The following is a 27,756-nucleotide window of genomic DNA, read 5'->3' as shown; positions in this document are numbered from 1 at the left end:
TTAAAACAGTTCCTTTATATATCCATTTTTATATCTATCTCTCCATACAGATAGAAGAAGGGTCAAGAATGAGAGCACATGCATGAACAAGAAAGAGAATAATAAAGCAAATGTGGTTAGATATGGGTTAAAAATACATGGGATTTTTGGTAGTATTTCTGCAACTTTTCTTTAAATCTGAAATTATTTCAAAATAAAAAGTCAAGAAATCCCATTAACATACATTTTGCACTATTTCCTTCTAAATATTATATTTACATATATTTTAAAAATATAAAACATAATTGGGATCATACAATAGTCTTTACTTAACATTATTTTTCTTTGATATTGAATCTTGAGCAGTTTTCAATTTCATTTAAAATTCTTTAAAAAGATAATTGTTAATGGATATATAGTATTTCTTGCGTGGAAGTACTATTATTCACTTAATTTCTTTATGGTTTTCCTTACATTTTTAGGTCATAATCCCACAGTAAAATATATAAGAAATACCTTTTTGCATATATCTTTGTTCACATATTTGATTACTTCCTTATGCTCAATTCCTAAAATGGGAATTGCTTTCTTCTTTTTAAAATGACTCAGATGACCTAACAAGCTCCCAAACATCCCCAATTTCCTTTTAAAATCTGTGCTGCTGCCCTAGCCGGTTTGGCTCAGTGGATAGAGTGTTGGCCTGCGGACTGAAGGGTCCCAGGTTCGATTCCAGTCAAGGGCATGTATCTTGGTTGCAGGCACATCCCCAGTAGGAGGTGTGCAGGAGGCAGCTGATCCGATGATTCTAACTCTCTATCCCTCTCCCTTCCTCTCTGTAAAAAACCAATAAAATATATTTAAAAAAAATAAAATTTGTGCTGCTTTACTGATTTCTGACCTGCTGCAGGACTTACCTGTTTGGTAACAGACTGTGAATTCTAGGTCTGACTCCTGGCTGTGGTTGGTGATTGCAGAGGTGTGTGGGAGATCACAGAGGGCAGCAGCAGACTGGGTTCAGTTCTGGGCTGCAGGCCAATCACCTGTTGAAGGGGAATCTTACTCTTTGGTGAGACCTAAAAATTAACAGGAAAGACCTGAAAAGTCACTAAGTGCGTGGGATGCACCGGCTTGATGCACATCAGGCTACAAGCCACAGATTTCATTCATCTTAACATTCCCTGAGGTGTACTATGTGCTGAGATTGGGTGTGGGGACACAGAGATAAATACTGAATCTGGCTCACAGGGCTCACATCTGATAGGTTAGATATACAAGTAAACAGATACTGACAGTGCAATGATGAGTACTTGTAAATTGGGAAGCACAAGGATTATCAGGAGCATGGAAGAAGATTTGTGCCTCCTTTTATACAAACTTTTATACAGTATATACTCTTATACACAAATATATGCATTCATCCCTCCTTTCTCCTCTTCCTTTCTTCTTTTTATCCAGTGCCCCTGTAATTTGTTAAGCTTATACCCTAGACCAGCAATTTTCAACCAGTGTGCCACAGAATTTTTAAAACATGCAATAGCTGACTATTCAGGGGCACTGACCTCTTTTCCCTTAGATTGTCAAATAAAAAAATGACAACAGCCAACACAACAATAGCCATTTGGTGTGAATGAATCAGCAAAAATATATATTTGTTGGTGTGCCACAGAATTTTATATAATTACTTTATGTGTGCCATGAGATGAACAAGATTGAAAATCACTGCCCTACACCAAAATGGGTGGTGGTGAAGTTGGAGAGAAATTCAATAAAAGAAATATAATTTATTGGGCTTATTGAGCAACTAGAGGCCCAGTGCACGAAATTGTGCATGGGTGGGGTCCCTAGGCCTGGCTGGCAATCAGGGCTGAACGGGGCCTTCCAGCTGCCAGCCAGGACCTTCCTTCGCTCCATGATACCCCCTGGTGGTCAGCGCATGTCATCGTGAGTGATCAAACTCCCCGTCTCCCAGTGGAACTCCCAAGGGGACACTTTGCATATTAGCCTTTTATATACATACATACATACACATACATACACACACACATATACATATATACACAGATATATATGTGTGTGTATATATATACATACATATACATATACATATACATATACATATACATATACATATATACATGCATATATATGCATACATATACATGCATACACATACATGCATACATATACATATATACATGCATATATATATATATATATATATATATATATATTCCAGGACATGCATATATATATATATATATATATATATATATATATTCCAGAGACACAAGAACTGTGACTCCTGTGCCACTTACCAAGCCAGGAAATGGATATATTTTTGGCCTGAATTTCTCCCTTCCCAGTTTTATTCAGGTATAATTGGCAAAAGGACTGAATTTCAAAGAACAAGTTTTAAAGAGCAAAGAAATTTTGTTTAGGATGCTACAGCTAAAATTCACTTGAAGAAACCATTCTTAGAGCATTAGCTTCCTATAGGATGGATGTATATGGTATAAAAATGAGAGGGGGGTCTTCCAGGTTGGGAATAGAGATATTTTAGAGTCACTGGATGGATAGTAGTGGAAATCAATGTGAAATTGAGAGTAGGATAACCAAATCAATGGACAGAAGGTCAATGTAGATTAAAATGAAAAAGATTTACAGTAGAGGAGAAAAACAGATGAGAGACATTTAAGAGCAGAGAGCAAAATGGGTACAAAGAGCCAAAACAAAGGAATAATCAGGGAGGTGGTAATGATGATAAAGGCAGCCTCTTTCAGCAACATAGTTTGAATTGAAGAGGAGAAATGTGAAACAAGAGGATACTGGTCCTGGGAACAAATTAATCATCTTTTTAAAAATATATATTTTTACTGATTTCAGAGAGGAAGGGAGAGGGAAAGAAACATCAATTGGCTGCCTCCAGCCCGCCCCTTACTGGGGAACAGGCCCTCAACCCGGAAATCCAACCATAACCTCCTGGTTCATAGGTCGGCGATCAACCACTGAGTCACACAGGCAGGGCCAAATGAATCATCTTCATGTAGTTGCTACACCCTGGATAGCATGATTAGTCCTAAACGAACGCAGATTTTCTGGTGGTGGTGAACTAGGCTAGGAAAGCACAGTGATAATGTTAGCTTGTCAAACTGATCTAAGTTAAAGGGCCCATTTCTCTAGATTGAAAATTTTTAGCAACAAGTAACTTACTCTTACAGCCTTTTCTGAATATTGCAGAAAGGACTGTTAGGGTATCATATGGGAGACTGAAGGAATCTCAAGGGTTTACTTTCAGGTTTTCCTTAGATTGGATGCATTTCACGTGTGAAATGGTGGTAGTGTAGTACTTAATTCATAGAGTTGTTGTGAGGATGATTCATAGTTTCCCCCCGAGCCCCAGTTTCTCTGGGTATAAAAAGGGGATAGTGATTTTTTTGGTAATGTGACTCAGAGGTAGGTGGTGCAGGCACACTCAGGATTGTACAGGAACAGCTTGCATGGATTGGAAGAGAGCCGCTAGGTTATATTATCTCTAAGGTGGCTGCTCAATTAGTATTTGAAAGTTCCTGGAGACCGTATATAATTATCTCATTAAGATTTTGTATTATTAGGACATAACCTCAGGTAAGATGAGACTGCCTTATAATTTTTTTTTTTTAAAGAAAAATATACTAGGTCTCTGCTGACATCTGCTATGCAGTAGAATGTCACAGGATCCAGTGTATTAAGTTCTATTATTCCTCAATGGAGGGATATTATATTAGGGAAATTTTACCCAGACCAAGGATGATGAAAAATAATGCACCCATCTTCTGTGCACACACACACACCGAGAGAAAGAAAGAACAAAAGCTGGTGGGAACAATCTTGATCGAGGGTGTTTTGGAACCAACAAGAACTGAAACTAACATTTGAATACCTTCTATGGGCCAGTTCCTTTACATAAATTATCTCCAGCCTTCACAGTAACTGGCAAGGTAAGCCTGTGAAAACGGAGGGTGGAAATAATTAACTTGCCTAGGGTCATCAAGTTAGATACAACAGAGGCTGGACTTGGTCGTGTTAGGATCTGCCACCAAAATCCCTGCTCGTTTTACCGGACTACTCTAGGTTAAAATAACGTAGTCTTTGGGAAAACTGGGGACCAGAGGATATGGAGAATGTCTCTTTCCCTACCTCTCCTCTAACAGTCTTTTTGTTCTTTTTGTTTTTGGCTCTGATGTTTGCACCCTAGACTTTGAGTGGGATCGAACACGGGGTATCTGAACACAATGATTCCACAGCCCCCACTAGGGAACAACTGCCTCCCTCCTGGGCCTTACCTGAGATTCAGGCAGGGGAGGGGGTGAGGATGGGGGTGGGTGGGGGGAAGAGTAGAGGTGGAGATCGGGGAGGGGATGAGTTAGAAAAGATGCATACTTCTTTTCTTTCAATTGTTTATGAATTTCAGGACAACCGGTTGGCTAGTCTCTTCTCTCGCTGAAAATAGTATTAATTATGGGGGAGGTTTCAGTGGTTAAGGTTTGGTGTCTGCTGGACATTTCTGTAAATGATCCCAGTAGATCCCAAAAAAGTTAAGGTCAAAGACAATTCCTTCATCTGTTTTGGGAGAGGATTGTGTGTGTGTGTGTGTGTGTGTGTGTGTGTAAAAAGGTTGGTGCTGGGCCACTCTTCTTACACCCCGACACACTGAAGGGTCCCCCTGATTCCCTCCCCGAGAGAGGCAGAGCGAGGAGATTCCCTCACGCTCCTGCTCTCAGGTGCGGGTCCGAGAGAGGGACCAGGGACGTTCTTGTTCCTCCTGGGGTGACGGAAAAGGTGCAAAGGTGCTTGGGGTCTGAGGACGAGGACCCGGGTGGGTGGGGGGCACCCGGCCGGCGGGGACCTAGGGGCTTTCGCCTCCCGGAGGCGCCGCCGGGGGCGGGCGGGAGGCCGTGGGCCGAGCTGGGAGCGCGCCGCCCCGCCCGCTCCGCCCGCCCAGCCGCGCTCCCGGCGTTCCCGGCCGCTCGTGCCTGAGCGGCGCCGCAGTCCCCGCGCCGTAGCCCGGCGTGGGGTGCAGGGGGCGCTGTGGCCCAGCGGCGCCGGCGGCAGGAGCAGCCAAGGCGACGCTGGAGGCTCCGCGGAGGCTCCCCGCCTGCGGCACCGCGGTCGTCCCGCCGCAGCCTGGCGCCCCCGACCCCGCTGCGCTGAGCGCCTCCGCGGTCCGCGTGGCTGCGGCGGCCCGGGAGCCCGATGCGGCTCGGCGGGTGCTGGGCCTCAGCAGCAGCGGCGGCCGCAGCCCCTTCGGGAGTGGGAAGCTGCGCGGCGGCGCCGGGGCAGCGCCGGTGCCCTCCGGAGGAGGCTGCGGGCTCGGGGACGACCCCCCCGCCCCCCCCGGGATGTGCTGAGGCGACGGCGGCTGCGGCTCGAGGTGAGTGTGCGCGGCGCGTCCCGGGGCTCGCCGGCCTCGGCCTCCGGGGATGGCCGGGGCGGCAGCCCTCAAGCCGGGCGGCGGGGAGTCCGGCCCCTGCGGCAACCTCCCCCCCAACCCCAACCCCAACCCCGCGGCTGGGGCCTCAGCCTTTCTCCCGGCGTCCCCGAGGAGGCTGGAGGCGCGTGAGGGGCGACTAGGCCCCGCGCCGCCGAGAAGCCCTGGCCCGGCCTCGGTTCCGGCGCCGCCCGGTGTGGAGCAGGGGCTGGCGGGGGCACGGGCGCCCCCCGGGTGGGCCCCGCGCGGAGCGCAGCCTCTGGTCCCGACCCTGCCCGTCCGCCCCCGAGGCGTGCAGAGGACGCCTGTTTGCCGGCAGCCTCGGCTTTTCCGCGCCCCCCACACCGAGTCCCGCAGAGGCGGGGGGCGGGGGGTGGGAGGAAGGGCGGGGGTGGGGTGCGGGGTTGGAGCACTGGACGGGCTGGGCCCCGTCAGCCCCGGGTGCCCCTGGGGTGTCACCTACGGGTCTGATGGGTTGAAAAGAACCTTTTGCGTCTGATTCGAGGTGAAATTTCATCACCTGCCGGTAGCTCATCCCTGCCTTCTTCTATTACATTTTGTCTCGCAGCGTGGTCTGCCTTGGAGAACGCTCCATCCCCAGCTTTGCGATGATAAATGCTCACAGTTATTTAAAAAAAAAAAAACACACACACACAACATACATATATTCTTACCAAAGTCGTTTCCCTCTTCTCCCCCCTGTAAGTGTATTTTAATGCTTCAGCCCTTGGTACAGACATGGTCTCCCTAAACAGACCCCTAGGATGGATGACGAGAGGATTTTTAAAAGTCGTGCTATCCTAGATAAACAGATACCCGGTGGGAATGGGACATGTTCTGAATGCCAGAAGTTAAATGATTTGTTCTGGTATTCGTGCAATAGAAAAGTTAATGACTAGTGATTACACTTGACCGCCCCTTGGCCAGGTTTATAGGTGTTGAGGGTTTCTGATAAATGCGGTTAAAAGTTGTTCTTGTTCTCTTATTATGTATGTGAAGGTTGTAGGGTCGATACGGACTTCTAAAACTTTTATAGACGTGAAAAAATAAACATGCTTATTGTTGAAAACTTGGAAAGCACAGGAAGGCACTGTACAGATTCTCCATAACTATTTAATAATGGGGGAAAGGTCACCTATAATCTCATAGTACGTTTTTATGGTCCTTTAAAGTTTAAATGTTGGGCTTGTGTACTGTTGGTGATTTTTAAATTATTCTGCATATTGGGTTCAAAGATAAAAGACTATTCCGTTTTACTGTTTAACATACAGGCATTTGAATAAGACCTATACAAATGTTTTACTAAATTCTGCTGTAATCATAGTTGAGTTCATCAATAAAAACAGAATAACATGGGTAGCTACCTAAAAGACCCCTGACTTTTTACCACCTGTGCCGCATGCGAAGCTCCTGAAGTCTAGGGAGGTTTGGTGTAGTAAATGTTTCTGAGGACCTATCCTGTTACATGCAGTACCCTTACATTGTTTTTGTAAGATTTTGCTCAAATACTTATGATTGTAAAAAATCGGCTTGATTAAAAAAAATTTTTTTTGTAGATTACATTGGGTTTTAAAAAGCCCAATCCAGTTTTTCTCAGTGTGTCCCTAGAGGCTACCAGCATTAGAATCAGTTGAGGGTGCTTATTAAAAGATGCAGATTCTGGCCCCTTGAAGCAGAATTTCTAGGGCCCTGGCTTGGTAGCTCAGTTTGTTCAAGCATTGTCCGGATATGCCAAGGTTGTGGGTTCCACCCCCTGACCCCCTATACAAGAATCAACCAGTGAATGTATAAGTAAGTGGAATAACAGATCAGTGTCTGTCTGTGTCTCTCTCCCTTCCCCTCTCTAAAATCAACATAATTTTAAAAATTTCTAAGAATGATGATGGCCCAAGGATCTTAATTCTTATCAAGCTCCCCTATTCTTAGTCCTACCAGTTTGAGAAATCCCTGATACAATAAAGTTTAAAGTTAACTAACCTTGGCAAGCTGAATGAAAGTATGGTGTCTGTTTTCTAGTTAAATTACCAATCAGTCTTAAGTGGCAATATAGTCATTTCTCTTAGCAACAGATAGTGGTGTTTTAATCTTAGAGAAAAGATATTTCAAGGGACAGCTGATTCAGTAAACAAACATTTGAGAGCCTTTTGTGGTAGCTGTGTTGTTAAAAAAGAATACCTGGCCATTTATTTTGGTTCTCATCTCCTCGGACCTCAATGTTATTGTCTGTAAAATGCAGGTAGTTATACTTACCTTGCAAGCCTTTTAGGGTAAGTATATCTGAAAAAATTTGTAATCCGTAAAAGATAGTTATAAAATTTTAGCTTTTTTAAAAAAAAATTATATTTTTATTGATTTCAGAGATGAAGGGAGAGGGAGAGAGAAGCATCAATGATGAAAGAGAATCATTGATCGAGCCTGCAACCCAGTCATGTGCCCTGACTGGGAATCAAACCGTGACCTCCTAGCTCCGTGGTCGGCAAACTTCGGCTCACGAGCCACATTCGGCTCTTTGGCCCCTTGGGTGTGGCTCTTCCACAAAATACCACGGCCTGGGCGAGTCTATTTTGAAGAAGTGGCATTAGAAGAAGTTTAAGTTTAAAAAATTTGGCTCTCAAAAGAAATTTCAGTCGTTGTACTGTTGACATTTGGCTCTGTTGACTAATGAGTTTGCCGACCACTGAGCTCATAGGTCCATGCTCAACCACTGAGCCACACTGGCCAGGCACATTTTAGCTATTAATTTTAAATGCCAGGTGCTTTCTTCAGTGTTCTGGCAAACACAATAATGACCTAGGTCTCTGCTAGCAACTAGCTAATTGTAGAAGCAGGACATATTTAGTTAACTGTTATAAGGCAGGGTCAGACAGGTGTTGTAATTGGGTGGCATATGCTAGATCGCTCGTTAAGGCTTCTATGTTTAATGTAGTAGCTTGCCTGTAAGAATATTAATAATTTTTATATATTATCTTTCTTTTCTCTTCCAATTCCTGATTCAGTGTTTTATTCTTTAAGGAGGCAATCATATATATTGCTTGGTAAGTGATAGTTTTATTTATTTTATTTTTTAAAATTGATTTTAGAGAAGAAGGGGGAGAGAGAGAGAGAGATAGAAACATCAGTGATCAGAGAGAATCATTGATTGGCTGCCTCCTGCACACCCCCAACTGGGGATCGAGCCCACAAGTCCTGCATGTGCCCTTGACCAGAATCAATGAATCAAACCCGGGACCCTTCAGTCCGAAGGCTTACGCTCTATTTATTGAGCCAAACCGGCTAGGGCTAAGTGATAGTTTTATATAAACTCCTTAGAAAGACAGAATGAGTGGAGATGATCCCATTTCTTCCTCTGTTGCTAAGTTACCACTATTCATTTCATTCAGTAAACTTTTATTTGGTACCTGTTATGTGCTTGACAGAGATTAGTTGCAAAGGCACAATTTAAGCCTCAATTTTCTCTTCTACAAAATGAAGCTGATAATACCTACCTTATAGGATCATTGTAAGGATTAAATGATATAATGTGTAAATCAGAGCTATGATTTAGTCCCAGCAGTCCCAGTAAGTCATTATTACTCTGGAAGTAGAAGATATGCTTCTTGTTTACTTCTTTTTGAAAGAGCTTGAAAGATCATTATTTATTTATACAGTTTACTACTAAGAAATAAAATCAATATGACCATTTTAAAGTATTAGAAATTGCTGAATTAAGGAGGAACCAAGGTGTCAGTAGTTAGTATTTTAATTGTGTAGTTAGTAGAAAATCTTATACTTTATGATACTAAATACATTTTATTTAATAAAATAATTAAAATGCTATTTATGAAATAATTCCAATTATGCAAATTAGTAGTACTTACAATTTTTTTCTTTTGAATTATTGTAAATAGCCCATTTATAGAACTGAACTATTAGAAAAATTAGAACAATATATAATGTTTTGTACTTTTGAAATACTTTTTGAGAGCCTTTAATAAGGTAAAGATGAGGAAATCTCTATGGACATGTTGAAATCAAGAAAAGGCATCAAATTCATATTGGGTAAGGGAAAAGGAGAACTTAATGTTAATGGGGATCTTGAGGCATTTAGGATTTTATATTGCAAAACTATTTTTAAAGTTGTCTTAAATTTTTTCTGTTAATTACCTTTTAGTTTAATATCCGTATATTTGTTTACTTAAGCTTAAAACATACTTTACTGGACCTAGGCTATTGGCTATAATAGTTTCTTTAGTTGGAAATTCTATAGTGATTTGTTATCTTTTCTCCTTATTATTTATGATGACATATCCTTAAGGATACACTTTTTAAATACCTATGATGGTAGTTTTGTTGCATTTAAAAAAAATATAGAAGTAGTAAATCCATGCCCTAGATTTAAAAATATTAATTAATTTTAAATGGAAATATATTACCTTTCAGAGGAAGGAGCCTTAGGAAGTAAGATAAAAGAAAATAGTAAGATGAGTCTAGAATTTTTCATAAATTAGGAAAAGTTTGGGTATATTCAGCCTTGGATTTTTCTGGCAGTTTGAAATAATATTAACTATAAAGAGGCTGTAAAATGTGAAGTGAAGAATTACATATATTTCAGTTAAATTTAGAGTATTAGGAAAGGCTCTATTTTTATTTTTTGTTTAAAGTATTACATAAGGCTCTATTTTTTGTAATATCTTTATTGAGATATAATTCACATACTATACAATGTACTCATTTAAAGTATACACTTCAGTGGCTGGTTAGTCACAGAATTGTGCAAATATCATCACTATATAATTTTAGACATTTTCATCACTCTAAAAAGAAACCCATTCCCATTAGCAGTCACTTCCCAGATCATCCCCTCAGTCTTTCCTGCCCTTAAGCAACCACCAATGTACTTTCTGCTCTGTGGATTTGCATATCTATTCTGGACATTTTCTATAAATAGAATCACAATATGTTCTTTTACTTAGCATAATGTTTTCAGGGTTCATCCATGTTACAGCATGTATCAGTACTTAATTTCTTTTTATTGTCAAATAATATCCCATTATATGGATGTAACACATTTTATTTATCCATTCATCACCATAACCATCATTCATAACCAGAACTCAGTGGAACTGGTCAACCATATTGGGTGATGATGGGAATAGTGGTGTGGGGGCTTTAACTATAAAAGGTTGTGTTCTAAGAATATTGTTTAAGAAAAGGCAATTGTAAGCCTTAGTTTTAGTTTTCCTTTAACTGCTAAAATATTTCTGAAAAGTTAAGAGTCCAGTTGTATATTTAGCTATTAGTGTTTCTAAGCATTAGACTGACAGATTTTAGCGATTGCTATTACCTCTCCATGATATATAATTCTATACACATAAAGATTAGTCATTGCTCTTTATTTTTATGTGTAGTATGGTCCCTATTGTTTGTTTCCAATCAAGTCATTAAAGCTTTTCTATGAGATTTTTGTAGAACATAGTTCAGAGTCAACAATAATGACTTGCTAATGTTTCTAATATTATTTCCAAATAGTAAGTACTGTAGGGAACCATGTTTGAGTTAACAAAGTGCAAGTTTTGGACCTTCATTCTACACACAGTGGATCACCCAAAGTATTTTCCCACTTGATTTGATCACTTTTAGATCCTTTAATAGTAACTTTGAACTGAGTGAGCTGAAAGGCTTCCACTAGTTTGTTATACAGCCTTTTAGTTGCTTTGGATACCATAATTTCTACATAATGTTAAAGAAGAATTCAGTTCTGGAGTGTTTTTGCTGCAATTAATGAAAAGGTATGCATTTCTATTTGTAATATGGTTCTTTTCTACCTCTTATGATTGTTTAGTAGTATCTGCCAGCATTCCTTTTATTAAAATGAATAAAGAGTAAATGGTATATATTTTTTATTTATTATTGTTTCAAAGCACAGCAGACCTGTCTCAAAATTATCTTTATTAAAATAAAAAGCAAGCAGTATGAAAAATTTTTGAGAATATTTTGTCAGGGTTTATGTAAACTCTAATATCCATTTTTAATTTTCAATTGAACATGAAAAATAACCCCTAAAAAGAATTGAAGTAAAATACTTTGAGAGAAAAACCTTAAAACTTCAAAATATATCATCTAACCTTTTTGTGATTCTGGTGATGTAATAACTGCCCATAGGCTTTAAAAAAAAAAAAATTAGCAGCTGAGGTAAATTGTTGGGGTTTTTTTGTTGTTGTTTTTTTAGGTCACTCTTAGAAATTTCTGCTCAATGTCTAAAAAAAATAAGTTTGATTCTTTTTTAAAAAATATATTTTTATTGATTTCAGAGAGGAAGGAAGAGGGAGAGAGAGAGATAGAAACATCCATGGTGGGAGAGAATCATGGATAGGATGCCTCCTGCAAGTCCCCCACTGGGGATCGAGCCCACAACCCAGGCATGTGCCCTTGATCAGAATTGAACCTGGGACCTTTTAGTTCGCAGGCCGTCGCTCTATCCACTGAGCCAAACCAGCTAGGGCCTTTTTTTTTTTTTTTTTTTAAGGTTGATTCTTTAATATGGCACAGACCTTCATGATTTGGTTCTAACCTGATCATCCCTCACTCCTGTTTCTACATGCTCCACTACCTAATCCTTCCAAGATTCCAGGTTTATGAAGTTTTTCTTGATTTCTTTGACCTTGCATTTCTTGTGTAATATAAAAGCTTTGTCAACAGTGTGCCACCTTCTGCTAGGTGTGTCACATATGTTATTTCTAATTCTTTAAATGACCCTATAGTATCCATAGTGTTATGCCTATTTTGCAGCTGAAAGAACTGAGAGTCTCGGGAACCCACATATGTGTCAAACCATATAGCTCTGCCTATAAAATCCACATTCTTTTTCATCTTGTGAACCTCCCTACGTGTTCTGTATTTGTTTTATTTTAGGATTTTCCATACTGCTTGATGAAATATTCATATTAGGAGAGCACAAATTTAGTTGATTGACTTTGGTGGATATTTTCATGTAGCATTTTGTATAAGGAAAAGGTGTGTGTGTGTGTGTGTGTGTGTGTGTGTGTGTGTGTGTGTGTGTACTTGAGAAACTTCAGCTTCATATACTGGTATTTAAAAAAATTTTATTGTGGTAAAATACACCACATACTAGTAGTTTTGAAGCAGATAAAAATGCCTGCTTTGCTATTATTAGAAAAATATAATAACTGATCTCTGGACCTCATTTCTCTGATCTGAAAATGAGTGGTGGACTAGATGTTTACATCCCCTTCAACAGTTAGTATTCTATTCAGTGATTTTAAAGAAGTGAATGAAAAGATAAATAACATGTAGACAACTCCAGGCAATGGTGAGTAAATGTCATTAATGAAATAACAGAATGAGGGTGGCGGTGGGGGTGGTAGCAATGGGCTCTGGATAGTGGCTAAGGAAGATAGAAGAACCAAGACCAAGGGATTGTAATTTATATAAAAGTTTTTCCTGTAATAAAGGAAATATATTTCTGAATAAAAACATGGAACTTCTGGAAGTTAGCTGGATGAATGAATAGCTTGTTCCTGAGGCCTCTTCTTTCTCTATTAGACCCTTTCTTCTGTGCTTTTTTTTTTTTTTTTTTTTTTTTTTGTGATAGTGTGTATATGTGTTTGAGAAAAAATGCATGTAGAGATGTGTTATGAAAACTAGAGGTCCGGTGCATGACATTCGTGCATGGGGGCGGGGTGGTCCCTCAGCCCAGCCTGCGTCCTCTCGCAGTCTGGGACCCCTTGGGGGATGTCCGCCTGCAGGCTTAAGCCTGATCCCCCTGGCAGTCAGACATCCTTCTTGCAGTCGGGGGCTCTCGCAGTCCAGGACCCCTCGCTTCTTACTGCCCGCCTGCAGCGGATGCCGGAGAGGCTCCCGCCTTCGCCGCTGCGCTCACCAGCCATGAGCCCGGCTTCTGGCTGAGCGCACTGACCACCAGGGGGCAGCTCCTGCATTGAGCGTCTGCCCCCTGGTGGTCAGTGTGCGTCATAGCGACCAGTCGTCCCATGTTTGGTTGATTTGCATATTAGGTTTTTATTATATCGGATAGGATAGGATAGCCAGGTCACTAGTAGCACTTGGAATAAAGCTTTTATATTGCTCATAAAGTAAGAATTCAGTAATTAAAATGGGGATCAGTAATTGTAAATCTTCACAGTTTGTTGATAAAGCAAAAGAGGGCATGTTTTGCATTTAAAAAAGCATGAGATACATTTTATTTATGTATTTATTTTTTCTTAATAAAAACTGAATTTTAATCAAAGTGTAATCTCTACAGAAACATACATCTGGGAAGGGCAGATGGTAAAGAGAAATTCCACACACCCCCCATTTTTTATTTTTTATTTTTTAAAATATATTTTACTGATTTTCTACAGAGAGGAAGGGAGAGGGATAGAGAGTTAGAAGCATCGATGAGAGAGAAACATCGATCAGCTGCCTCCTGCACCCCCCCCACTGGGGATGTGCCCGCAACCAAGGTACATGCCCTTGACCGGAATCAAACCTGGGACCTTTTAATTCGCAGGTCGATGCTCTATCCACTGAGCCAAACCGGTTAGGTCTCCCCCCCCCCCCCCCCATTTAAAAAAATTTAAATTCTTTATTGTTTAAAGTATTCCATAAGTCTCCTTTTCCCCCCATTGATCTCTCCCCGGATGCCCCTCCACCCCCAGCACATGCCCTCACTCCCCACCCCCACTTATATGGAGATGCTTTTTTTTTTTATTGCATTCTAATCCTAGATTTATTCAACACAATTATTTTACTCTACACAACAAAGTATAAACACATTATCTAAAATGCTACAAAGTTACAAAAAAATTCAAAACAGAAAATCCATAGTACTGACTGTACAATAATAGCCGAAAAAGCAATGTACATGTTGCCAAGGTAACCCCAAAGACCACCACGAAGGGGGAGAAGGTCTGTGATGACCTTGCAGACCAAATTTGCTCACCAATTTTAGAGAAAAAGGAGATGTGCCATATGGATGTATGTACATGACTACATGTGAAAACAGAACCATTTACAGCAACTAACATGGGATGTTTAACTCTAGAGGTCAGAAGAACTCAAGCAGGGGAGTATGGCTAGGTTAATAGGAACAGCAGCTGCACAAAAGCATGCCTTTTCCTGAAGGATCCTCAGGCTGCTAGACTGGCCCTAGGTCATCTGTGGAATGGAAAAATGTGCTCCCAGGCTGGGGTGCCACTGCCACCTGGAACCCTGCTCTGTTCCGGTTGCCTCTGCCACTAAATTGACTCTCAGAGACTGGAAACGTGGGAACTTTCTAGACAGGAAACTGGAGAGCATCTTCATAGGCACAACCCCAAATCAACACTTCTGCAGCCAAACTTGGCCTTCAGAGGAAACGTCTCAATGCTCCTTTGGAAGCCTGTCCCTGAGTGAGGATTTGTTTCCTACTCACTGTCCTTCAGCTAGAAAAGTGACAGAACTGAGTTGGATGGGATATAAGTTTCGGGGCAGAGCTTCGGTGGCTTGTTTATTGGGAGGAATTGGAGCTCGAGCGGCTCCTATGGCGGTGGAGGCCGGGGGAATGGGATCGCCGAAGCCGCGGGGAGTGTGACCTTCTCTTCATCCATGGAGGTGACCGACGCCACATGGGCGGTAGTGGTAGCATTCTCCTGGGAGGGCTGAATCGCCTAGGGGGTGGCCTAGGCCGGGGGCCAGCACAGCAGTGGCGGTGATTTCCTGGCCATCAATTTGTCCACCATCCATGTGCTTCGGTGCCTTCCCATCTTCATCTGGATTTTCAAACAACACGTATGCATAGCCTTTTGATAGATGGGGGTGCATCCTTTCTACAGGCATGTCAATCATTTAAATTTTTCCACAGGTGGAGAATATCTCCATGATGTGATCCTTGGTCACATTCCTGGTGAGTCTACCAGTGTGTACTTTTAGGGGAAGGACTCCGCCTTTTCCTTTCCTTTTCATCTCTTTTGGGTGGTTTGGATTTGGATTTGTTGAGCAGCCTGTTGTCATGTCTGCGCCGAAAAGGAGTTGAGAGCCGGAAGAGCTGCTGGAACTGGAGCTTCAGGATGTGCTGGAACTTCCTGAGCGGCTTGATGCTGATAAAAAGCTAGATCCTCTGCTTGAGCCAGTGCTAGTACTGGAGCCAGAGCTGGACCGAGACCTGGTGCTGCTGCTACCACTGGAAGGGCTGCACCTCTTTCGAGTTTTATCCCTGCCACGATCCTTTTCGCTCGACTCCTTGGTGGCCCCTTCTCCTTGGTGGCCCCTGTATCTTTAGAGCGATCCTTGGACTTCTCATCAGAGCAGTCTTTGCGTTTGGTAGGAGAAGGAGCCATCTTCCCACCACCGCGACTTCGTCCTGCTGTCCTGCTCTCCTCAGCCGCTGAGGTCGGCACTGCTCTGTGGAGATGCATTTTACTGTGAAAACTTTTACATAGTCTTCCCACCCTCAAGGTATTGGAGATGCTAATATTGACATATAGATAGACAGATTATGTCTTTACTACCTGGGAAATTGTTGAACAGCTAGAAAATTGTCCTTGTTAGCTTTTTCTGGAGTCCTTACTTCAGTGAATCTTAACTTTGGGAAGAAATCATTGTACACCAGAAGCAAGAAAGTGTTCTTTAATCAAATGAATTTGGGTTTTGCAAATACACATTAGTATTTTTAAAATGGAGGGGTAAAAGTAAAGGAACTTGTTTAATTTTGTTCAGCAGTGTATTACCCAAACTTACTGGCTGAGGAACCCTTTTCTCCCCCATAATACTTAGTATCTTTTACTGATCTAGATCAACTTTAATCTCTTTTATAAAGTCTCAACCTTAGGTGATAGGCCCTGCTTACTTCCTAAAGGACCTCATTCTATTGTTGGTTACTGCTAATTATTAGAAAGTAACTTTTATATTTAGCCAAAAATCTGCTTTTCTCTCATAGCTATCCTTTTGTTGTTTTGCTCTCTAAAATTATACAGAATAATTACTCTCATCTTAATATCTGAGGATGACCAAGATAATGAAGGCTTTGGAGTCATACTGCCTGAGCTCAAATTTTAATTCCATTGCTTTTACTGTGTGATCTTGGCCAAATTAATTAACTTTTCAGTGCCTCAGTTTTCTCATCTGTAAAATGTGAATAACAACTCTTCTATAGTGGGTTAAATGAGATGAATCATCTAAAGAGTTAATTACATAATATGTTGCTCTAGGTCCCCTGGGAAGCAACAAGTTAGAAGTGCAAGAGATTATGTGGGGAATAGAATGGAATGCCTATGAAAGGAAAGGAAGAGGAAGCCAAATTGATCAAAGAGAGTCTCAGTATGCAATATGGATCTGAAAGAAAAAAACCTCAGCCAACCCAATGGGTTGAATAGCTAGAAAATTGCCTGTTAGAGGAGTCTTGCCTCGGGAAGAATGGCCAGATTCTAATACACCCACCATGTTTAGTTATTCCAAGAGCTGCCCAAGAAGAATATGGCCTGGACTAGAAGGTTGAGATGAATTCTGAACATGCTGCAGCTGGAAGTTGTTAGCTAACTACTCCTTGCACTCAGATGCAAGTTCTTTTTTGAAGGGAGATCCAAGTGACTACCACAGTCCATTTTCTGTTCTTCATGGCTCTGTGTCTCTAAACATTTTCTAAGAGCAGCTTCTTTAGGGTTCCATGGACCTCTGTTCCTGATGGGAAACTTAGAAGAAGTAGGTTAGTGAGATAGGCTTCGGCCCCCATCTTTATGGTCATGGCTACTACTTAGTTGAACTTGCAGTAGCCTTAATCATTCTCCAGAATCCAGCTGGTTTCTGCAGAGGCCAGACTGGTGAATTAAACATATGAAAGGTACCACTACCCCTCCATCTTTAATATACTTAAGGGTAGCACTAATCTCTGCCATTCCTTTTACCTCCACCCTCTACACCAGGGGTCCTCATACTTTTTAAACAGGGGGTCAGTTCACTGTCCCTCAGAACGTTGGAGGGCCGGACTATAGTTTAAAAAAAAACTATGAACAAATTCCTATGCATACTGCTAAGTCGGCTGCTAAGCAGGACAGGCAGCGGCGGCAAAAACGCCCGGCGGGCTGGATAAATGTCCTCGGCGGGCCGCATGTGGCCCGCGGGCCGTAGTTTGAGGACCCCTGCTCTACACAGTACTACTTTGGATTTTTTATTTTGGCCAGAAAGTGGGGAGACACCAGGTTTCACTTGGTCTTTTCCCTATGATAGTGCTTATTCCACAGGCCAAGGATCCAGGGTGGGGGTCATCCTAGCCACCAATTATGCCAATCCCATATATATATATATTCAGGGACTGGGAAAATGACTGTTGGGTGGGTTTGTGGACCAGTGGATCCACTGTAAGCTAGACTTTGGCCAAGACTCCATTTATTGTTTATTTCTGTATTCCTTCCCTTGTAATAGGGCCATGATGCTGTTCCAGTCTCCAAATATCAATGTCATCTCAGACTCTGTGACCAGTAGTTCTTCAAATGTCTGGGTATTTTACTTTTCCTCTATATAGTAACCTGAGTAAATAGCCATAGGTTCTTTGGGGAAGAACATGGGGAAATATGTGTATGCTATTGTGTTGCAGGGTCCTTACTCCCTAGCCATCTTTTTTTGTCAGTGGGTGTGGATCTGAAAACTGTCTCAGGTTCAGGAATTAAGCAAGGGATAGAAGCTTTTTATTGAGGCAGCCACTCTCAGCCTTGTGCTTATCCATTCTTGCCTTGTGTTGATTGTATATGTTAAGCAGCACTGTTATCGGCCTGTTTTGCTCTAATGTTAACCTTTGGGAGGATTAACATTAGCTATCCTGGCAAGCAGGAGTGGAGGTGGGGGGCATATCCTAAGTGGAACTCATGTTGCCTTGTAGGTGAGAGGTCTCTGAAGTGTGTTCCTGCAGAGTGGGAAGTGCTAATATTATCCCTGCAATTTCTGAGGGGTCAGAGGATCTGGAGAATCAAAATCTTGGGGGGCAGCCATCTTAGATGTTCCTATTTCATCTAACAGGCTTCTGACCTTGGCATAACAGATCTGCCTTGACTGAACATTTAATTATTTTTGAAGCATTGTATTCTTTAACTATCCTGGGTTCGGTCTTCATCTTTTCACGTTCTCCCACTGTAAGTGATAAAGACCTCTGTGAGCCACTGGATAGCACTGTGGCCTTCACACTTAGTTTCCATTTGTTGGTTAGCTGCCTCCTCTAGGGAGTCACTGCAACACAACAGCCAGACTATTCCATTATTCTTGTATGCATTTTTCCCTCACACTTTTCAAGTACTGGAATCATTACACTATTCAGAGTGTTCCTTTCTGGGAACATTCTCCCAAGAAGGTTTTAGCACTTTTCCTAAGAAACTTTCAGCATTTGGGTCACCAGCTTGTGTCAGGGACTGTCCATGCTGTATATTTCACCCAGGATGAGATTCTTCTTGCCAGTTGGATAGTAAGTGATCTAGTTTCCAAACTCCATCTTAACCTTCTGTTTTATCATTTCACTTCTGGCACCAGCTGTGCCAATTTGAGTTCTTGGAAGCAGATTTCAAGACAGAAATGCAAGAAGTATATGGGAGAAGCGGAGGACTTCTATGAAAGGAAAAAATGGGAGAAACAGAATGGACAGGGAGAATCTCAGACCCACTGAAGACTCTGGAGCAAAATTTTTCATTAGTTGAGTCCTGCTTTTGATAGAAATGGCCTTTTATTAGTACTGGTGTTGTGATCAGTCATTGGCTTGGGCTGCCCAGGAAGAGGGTGATCTCAACTTGATAGGGTGCCTGAGGGACTGCAGCTGGGAGCTGGGAGCATGCCTAGCAGTTGGATCTCTTTCTTGAAGGGAGATACAAGGGACACGTCCCGATGACTGCCACACATAATAAGTGCTAAGTAAATGTTAGGTTTTATTATAATTATCTACAGAATAAGTTTTCCTAAGTGGCTTTTATCCTTTGTAAGTAAAAACTTCTAGACATCTTACTTTCTGGTTATTTTCTGTTAGAAATGTTGTTAAGATGTGAAATGAATCTCGTGCTTGGAACTGGAGCTAAAAACAGTATTTCAAGTGTGATGTGGCACATAGTAGGTGCTCAGTGAATGCTGATTGAGATGAACTGTGTTATTGATCTATTCAGCCTGCAGCATGTAATCTCCACCCCCTCTCCAATTTGGACATTTCTAATAGTGAAGCCTGAGATTACATTAGCTTGTTTCCTGTGATGGCTTTTTTCCTATAACAGATCATTCAGTAGTTTGGATCTTTTCGAACACAAATGTCAAACTATATATCACTATACAGCATCATGTTAGATTTAGTTGATTATTCGAATTTGATTCTGTCTTTTGAGTACTGATTCTTTGATTTAGCAGATCCAACTGTCACACTTTTCTTCATTTCATACTACATATCCTATCATTGTGCCACAAATGTTCACATCCAAATCATTAATAAAAATGTTGAACAGGCCCTAACCGGTTTGGCTCAGTGGATGGAGCATCAGCCTGCGGACTGAAGGGTCCCAGGTTTGATTCCGGTCAAGGGCATGTACCTTGGTTGCGGGCACATCCCCAGTGGGGGGTGTGCAGGAGGCAGCTGATTGATGTTTCTCTCTCATCAATGTTTCTAACTCTCTATCCCTCTCCCTTCCACTCTGTAAAAATCAATAAAAAATATTTAAAAATGTTGAACAGAATAAGGTTAAGAATCTAGACTATACCATTCAGATTGATAAGTATTTATGGTCAACGCTATTTAGCCAATTAATAATTCCTTAACCACATTGATATATGACCCCAATTTCTACATTTGTCCATTAAAAGATAGTAAAAGACTGTCAAATAAAGAACTTGCAGAAATATAGCAGATCAAGGCTAGTTCCTTAGGCAAAAAAGGAAAAGAAGTGAATCAATTTGACTACGGATGACCACCACTTTTCTTTTTATGTGCTTACATTTTTAAAAAAATTATTATAGAGAGATGAAGGAAGAGGGAGAGAGGGTGGGGAAGAGAGGGGGCGAGGGGATTGAACCCCTAACCTGGGTATTTGCCTTGATCAGGAATTGAACCCGCAACCCTTTGGTGCAGGGAATGACGCTCCAACCAATTGAGCCACCCAGCAAGGGCAGTGCTTAACTTTTCACTTTTATCTACCAGAAATTAGCCACATGACCTTGGTAAAGTTACTCAGCCTTTCAGGCCTTCACATACCTGAAATAATGTGATTGGCAAGTTCATAGAGACAGAAAGTAGAATAGTAGTTACCAGGGCCTGGGGGGGGGGGGGGTCAATGGAGAATTAGTGTTTAATGGATATAGATCTCAATTTGGGAAGATGAAAAAATTCTGGAGATGGATGGAGATGATGGTTGTACAATGTGAATATATTTAGTGTCACTGAACTATACACTTAAAAAACCACATCAAACTTAATGGAAACACTAAATAATTCCTATTAAAGTCAGAAATCAAATGTCCATTGTCACCACTTTTATTTATTTATTAATTAAAAATATATTTTTATTGATTTCAGAGAGAGAAATGGAGAGGGAGAGATAAAACCATCAATGATGAGGGAGAATCATTGATCGGCTGCCTCCTGTATCCCACCCCCACTCCCTCCTGTCCCCCTACTGGGGATTGAGCCCGAAAGCAGGGCATGTGCTCTGACCAGGAATAGACCCATGATCTCCTGGTTCATAGGTCAATGCTCAACCACTGAGCCATACTGCTCAGGCATTGTTTTCACTTTAAGAGGAACTAGCAATTTAATTAGACAAAGAAAAGAAGAGAACATAATTGGCGAAAAATGGACAAAAACTTGATGGAGGAGCCCCATTAATCTCCTTGGATTCTGTATTAGAGAAATAAAAGTTCCACTGGAAGGATTATGGGAGCCTGGAACAGTCTGCTCAGGAGGGTGTTGTATGTGTGCCTTCATGTAGAGATGTGTGTGATTGTGTGGAGGGAAACAAAATAAATCAGTTGAAACCCGGGAAAAAATATGATTGAATTAGATCACTGGGGTCTACAGAATCACTATTGAGAATAAGTAAAGGGGAGATACAAGACAAATTCATGGGGTATGTAGATCTGCAGTGATCTGGCTATTTCAGTTAGAGCACTTTTCTATGTACTGTTGTTGGGGTTCTGCTGCTAAAGAACTACATTGATCTAGAACCCTTTGGAATCTTAACAATAGAAAAGCTTAATATTTCAGGTTTAGTTCAATAGTTAATAGCCAGCATAGTTCCTAGAACATAGTAGTATGATTGAGATTATAAGAAGAATAATTGAAGAGACAGACATATAAATAACATTAAACTTAGTTGTCTTTTAGGCTTTGCTATCAATTATTGGAGGGTTGGAAGTATATATTATTTTTTACCTATCTCCTCTACTTTTGATTCCCCTCTGCTACTTGTGCTCTCTTTTGAACTCCCTCTTTTCTTTGTGAAGTAAAGATCATGTTCCATGGAAAAAAGTGGCTAGTTGAGTTCACATATCAAAGGATGTGCAAGTGCTTTTTTGAGACAGTCATCACAGTGTGCTATGCAGCAAAGTGCCTTATTCGTACTTCCCATTTTGTCACAGAATATTAAAAAGACATTTTCTCAAGAGTTAAGGTTTAGCAAAATTAATAAAATTTATTGCTTCATCTATCAAATGAATCTGGCATTTAAAAAATTTAAACTGAGAGTTCATGCAGTGAAGAATATGACTAGTACAATTTGGTGTTGTTGCTAAGGTACCTTGCAAGCAATTCTACCCAGCATTGCTTTGCAATGTGCAGATGTGTCCATCCATGCAAATGTCAACACAGTGAAAAAGGCATACTAAGGTGTTATGTTTTAGTGTTATCATGAAAATAGTGTTTTGTTTTGTTTTTGAATTTATTAGGGTGACACTGGTTAATAAAATTATATAGGTTTCAGTTGTACAGTTCTATAATACATCATCTGTATATTGTGTTGTGTGTTCACCACCCTAAGTCAAGTCCCCTTCCATCACTATTTATCCCCCTATACCCTTTTCTACCTCCCCCCACCCCTCTTTCCCTCTGGTAATCACCATACTGTTGTTTTTGAGGTTTTGATTTTTTTAGTCTGTTTCTGCTTTGTTAGTTTATTTTGTTCATTAGATTCCACATATGAGTGAAATCATATAGTACTTGTATTTCTCTGACTGGCTTATGAAAATAGTATTTTTTAAAAATTGTGTATAATTGACATACATTATATTAATTTCAGATATACTATATAATGATTTGATATAGGTATGAAAATACTTTTGACCTTATATACTTTCTGAAAGAGTCTTGGATTATAGATCTCTAGGAACCTATGGACCACAGTTTGAGAACCATTTGTAGTAAACTAACTCATCTCATTTTGTCCTTGGATGTTTTCAAGCAGCCTGAACTTTATCTTATAAGATTACCTAGCTTGTAAAGTTTTTTAAATTCAACACTCTGGTTAGATAAACTCCATTGAGTATTTAACTAACTGAATCATTTTAAAAAGTTTTAATAATATAGTGCTTAATCTGCACTCCTCGTTTTTAGTCTGAATACTTTACTGCTTGCTCATACCTATTAACTCTACCCTGATGACTTAAAAAAACAAACTAGTTTTAAGATTTGCTTTCCATATTTTCTTACTCTGAACAAATCTCTTAAAGTATAGCTGTTGATCTTTTGACATTTAAATCCTCTGAGAGTCATGCAATAAAAATCTTTGTTTTTCTAGCTCTTTTGGGAAAAGGCAAATAAATTTAGAATTGGTGGAATATTTTCAGCAGATTCTTAAAATGAAAGCACTTAGAAATATTAGTTGCATTGTAGTCTTATAGTATGTATTTTGTCATCATATCTAATACAGTGGTTTCTGTGGAAAATTTGGAGTTGCCTTAGGAGGGAGGTGGTACTTTTAATTTAATATAGTCCTGGTTTAAAGAAATTATTATTAAAATCTCTTATACGTGAAAATTGAAAATATAAACAAAGGTTTTGTTACAGATTAGATTCCTTAATAACAAATTCTAGATGGATTATCAAGATTCTTTTAGTATATTGAAATTTTATTGTTTTGATTTTTGTTGGATATAATTGGCAGTTGGCCAGCCTTAATCTGCTCCCCCCATAAACCTCTCATGTTTGTGTACTACTCTTCCCCTCATTTAATCTGCTCTTTGACTTTGCTGTTCCCACTCCTTGAAACTCTCTTCCCTAGATATTCGTAAAGTTACTTCTTGACATTCAGTCTTGGCATAAATGTCAACTTCTCAGTGAGACCTTCTCTGGCTGCCCTATCTAAAATTGTAATCCCCAATCTTTTTTCTTTTTCTCCTTTGCATGTATCATCTAGTGCACCATATATTTTACATGTTTATGTTGTTTATTATTCATTTCCACCCATTAAAATATAAGCTCCATGCCCGGCCAGTGTTGCTCAGTGGTTAAGCATGGACCCATGAACCAGGAGATCATGGTTTGATTCTTGGTCAGGGCACATGCCCAGGTTGTGGGCTCAATCCCCAGTAGGGGCCATGCAGAAGGCAGCCAATCCATGATTCTCTTTCATCATTGACGTTTCTATCTCTCTCTCCCTCTCCCTTCCTCTCTCTGAAATCAAGAAAAGCATATTTAAAAAAAAAAGTGTAACCTCCATGAAGGGCAGGGTTTTGTGTGTTTTTATATGTTGTTGGATGTGGTTTGCTAGTATTTTGTTGAAAATTTTCATATGCATATTTATTCCTAAGGTATATATTGGTCTGTAGTTTTCTTAGGATGTCTTTGCCTGATTTGGTATCATGGTAATTTTAGCCTCAGAGAATGAGTTAGAAAGTGTTCTTTACTGTTTTTTGTTTTTTTTTCCTGTTTTTTTTTTTTTTTTGGGGGGGGGGTTTAAGTTTGTGAAAGATGGGTATTAATCTGCTTTTTAAATATTTGGTAGAAGTCACCATTGACACTACCTGGGCTTGGTATGGAAGTTTTAAAATTTAATTTCTGGAAGTTTTAAAATTAATAATGCAACCTCTTAACTTGTTTATAGATATATTCAGAGTCTCTATTTTTTAATGTCAATTTTGGTAGTTTGTTTCTAAGATTTTATTAATTTCACCTAGGTTTTCTAATTTGTTAGTATATACTTGTTCATACTATTCTTTTATAATCCTTGAAAAATCGTATAATTTCTCTAAGGTCAGTAGTAATGGCCCCACTTTCACTTTTAAAAAAATGTTTTTGATTTCAGAGTTGTTTAATTTCTACCAATTTTTAAAAATTTCTCAAATTTCCTTCTGTTAATTGATTTCTAATTTCATTTCATCTTGGTCAGAAAACATACTTTGTATGATTTCAATCCTTTTAAATTCATTGAGGCTTGCTTTATGACTTAATTTATGACACGTGCACTTGGGAAGAATGTATATCCTGCTGCTGTTGTTGGATAGGGTGTTCTTTAGATGTCTATCAAATCTAGATAGTTTGTAAAGTTCATGGTTTCTATTTCCTTGCTAATTTTCTTCCTAGTTATATCCATTATTGAAAGTATGGTATTGAAGCCTAGAACTATTATTGTTGAATTGTTTATTTCTCACTTTAATTCTGTCAGTTCATACTTCACATATTTTGGGGCTCTATTGTTAGGTACTCTAACTTTAATTCTGATGTATAATATGGATTGGACTATGTATGTTAAAATTTGATAACTAAATAAAGCATTGATCTCATCATATATACTGTGAACAATAAATATCATTTGTCTTGTGTTTTTTTTTACTTTTTTTTGTTTTGTTATTCCCCATCTGAGGATATTATTCTATTGATTTTTAGGGAGAGTAGAAGAGAGAGGGAAAGACAGAAACATCGATGTGAGAGAAACATATCTATTGGTTGCCTCCTGCACGAGCCCAGACCAGGCCTGAAAGGAGCCTGCAACCAATGAATGTGCCCTTGACCAGAATCGAACCCGGCACTCTTTGTTCTGCAGGCCCAACTCTCTATCCACTGAGCCAAACCAGCAAGGGCAATATCATTTGTTTTGATATAGCTTTGATGCTTACATGATTTTGACTAGTAGTTATTATGTATAGATTACATAAAGAAGCACTTGTCTCTGAGAAGACTCTTAACTTCACTGGGCAGTGGTTCATTATACAGGTTTATGAGCATGTAAGGTACAGTGAACTGTAGCAGTTTAAACATGGTTGAGATAAAGTATTTAAATAATTACTTTGCTAGTGTATTACTTTTTATTGAGAGTAAAGTGCATGTGGTAGTATAATAATGTTCCTTGACTGTTCCTGGTAGAATTTGAGTCAGTACCAGTTATTATAAAACTATTAACAGTATCTACCTTTTGTACAAACAAGTTCTAAATCATATCTGGTTTAGGAAGAAGAAGCAAATAGAGAAGTATCCATTATGTTATATTCTATGAATATTTTTCTTTTCAATCTTCATAGCAATCATTTGATGTGGGTGGTGCTGCTCTCACTTTACAAAGATTCATTAATTTGACTAAAGTCACCCAGTGAATGCTTTTTTCATTTTCTATCATTCTTTTAGTCTTTTATTCCACAACTATGCCAGGCTTTGGAGATGCAGCCATGACCCTGTCAGACATGATCCTTTGCCCTCATGAAGTGAATTGTTTGGTGGAGTCCTTTTACTTAGTCTGAGCCACATTTCATGTAGCTGTGACACATATTTGTAGAGTACTTTATAAAATATTTTTGCATTATTACCTATTTTATTATTCTTATTGCAGTTTTGTGACTCTGGTGGGTTAGATATTATTGATATTATTCCCATTTGAAAACTGAAGTAAACTTAAACTTAGGGATATTAAAGTCATGTGGTTAGTAAATGGTGGAGCTAGCACCCAGTCCCAGGTCATCTGGCTCCAAGAATCCTCTACTTCTTCCATTACACTGCATTGTCTCGTTGTTTCACATGAAACTATAAGCCTAGATCACCAAGAGTGATATCCTAGAAAGTAACCAGTCCAGTAGCATTCAGTAGAGCAGATCTCCACCAGGCAAAGTATGTGGAGAGAGAAAAAAAATCAAGAGGCTCAAACAGCTGTGACTGGTGTGTCAAAATGAACGTTTTCTTAAATAATGCAGTGTGAAGAGACTACAGCATGAGAAATATTGGACAAACATGGTCTGAGCAGCACTTAGATGGGCTTCCAGGGGCTTCCCCTTACTCCCTTCCCCAACAAAGATTTGAAACAGTGAATTTAAGAGGAAGAGACCCAAGCAACACAGGGCTTTGTACAGAGCTATCTGCAGCTACAAATCAGAGTGTAATCTTTATATGAAGAAGGGATTGCTTGTTTTACATTGACTACCTCAGCTACTTTCATGCAGGTACAGAGATAGTGATCTATTCAGTGAAAAGATTTGAGTGCTTCCTCTGTGTAAAAGCTCTGTTAGGCCTTATGGGAATGATAACATAAGCATGACACCATACTTGTCCACAGGAGCTTGTAACCTAGTAAGGAGATTTTGCATTCATTCAAACAATACTTGTTCATTCAGAGTCTATGTGTCAGACCCTTACCAGGTGTTGAGGAGACAAAAGTGGAGATAACATAGAAATTGACTCTAAGCCTTTAGCTTATACTTCCCATTGCTTGGAGAGTATTTCTTTACCTCGGCAATTAGAAACCTTTTCAAGTAGAGAGCAGGATCTGAAATTCTCTTACCAAAATAGCAGTCAATACTGATGTTCTTGTGACTTGGCCACAAATAGAACCAGATAGCTTATGGCTCAGAGCTTAGGTGTCAGTTAGAAAAAATATATATCATATTTAACAGACAAAGGATTAGTGCCCGGGATATGTAAACACTCCAACAAATCATTAAGAAAAATACAGACATTCCAACAGAAAAAAAAAAAAAAGGTAAAAGATTTGAAGAAGAGATCACAAGATAGGAAATTCAAAGGGTAAAAATATATATCAATCTTATTAGTAATTAGAGAAATGACAATTCAATAATGAAATACTATTTTACCGCTCTTACTGGAAAAAAATAAAAGTTGATAATAGCAAATTTAAAATAATAATGATAAGAAGACTTTAAAGAACTTTCTCTATGACAGGTACAACAATCCTGTGAAGTAAGTACTATTATTATTATTGTTTTCTTGATAAGGAACTTGAGAGACAAGGATAGAGTAACTTGCCCAAGGTCTGACATCTAGTACTTGTTGACCTCAAATTTGAACTCAGGAAACTCTGTCTGTAGAGCTGTTCTCTCTCCCCCTCTCTCTCTCCCTCTCTTTCGCTCTCTCTGTCTTAAATTGATTTTTAGAGAGAGAGAGAGAG

General features: G+C 39.8%; 1 protein-coding gene and 1 pseudogene across 1 annotated transcript in view; one reads left to right on the top strand and one right to left on the bottom strand.

Annotated features, from left to right (window-relative positions):
- Positions 1-5,027: 5,027 nt before the first annotated feature.
- ZFYVE9 (zinc finger FYVE-type containing 9) overlaps positions 5,028-27,756 on the top strand; it is a 133,990-nt gene continuing 111,261 nt past the window's right edge. Inside the window, exon 1 of the mRNA XM_054720563.1 lies at positions 5,028-5,389. The gene's annotated coding sequence lies outside the window, so the exon portion shown is untranslated. The remainder of the gene's footprint in view (positions 5,390-27,756) is intronic.
- On the bottom strand, positions 14,934-15,762 carry LOC129150169 (RNA-binding protein with serine-rich domain 1-like; annotated as a pseudogene).

Source organism: Eptesicus fuscus, chromosome 9, assembly GCF_027574615.1.
Source record: "Eptesicus fuscus isolate TK198812 chromosome 9, DD_ASM_mEF_20220401, whole genome shotgun sequence".
NCBI lineage: Eukaryota > Metazoa > Chordata > Mammalia > Chiroptera > Vespertilionidae > Eptesicus > Eptesicus fuscus.
This window is presented reverse-complemented; position numbering and strand designations above follow the sequence as displayed.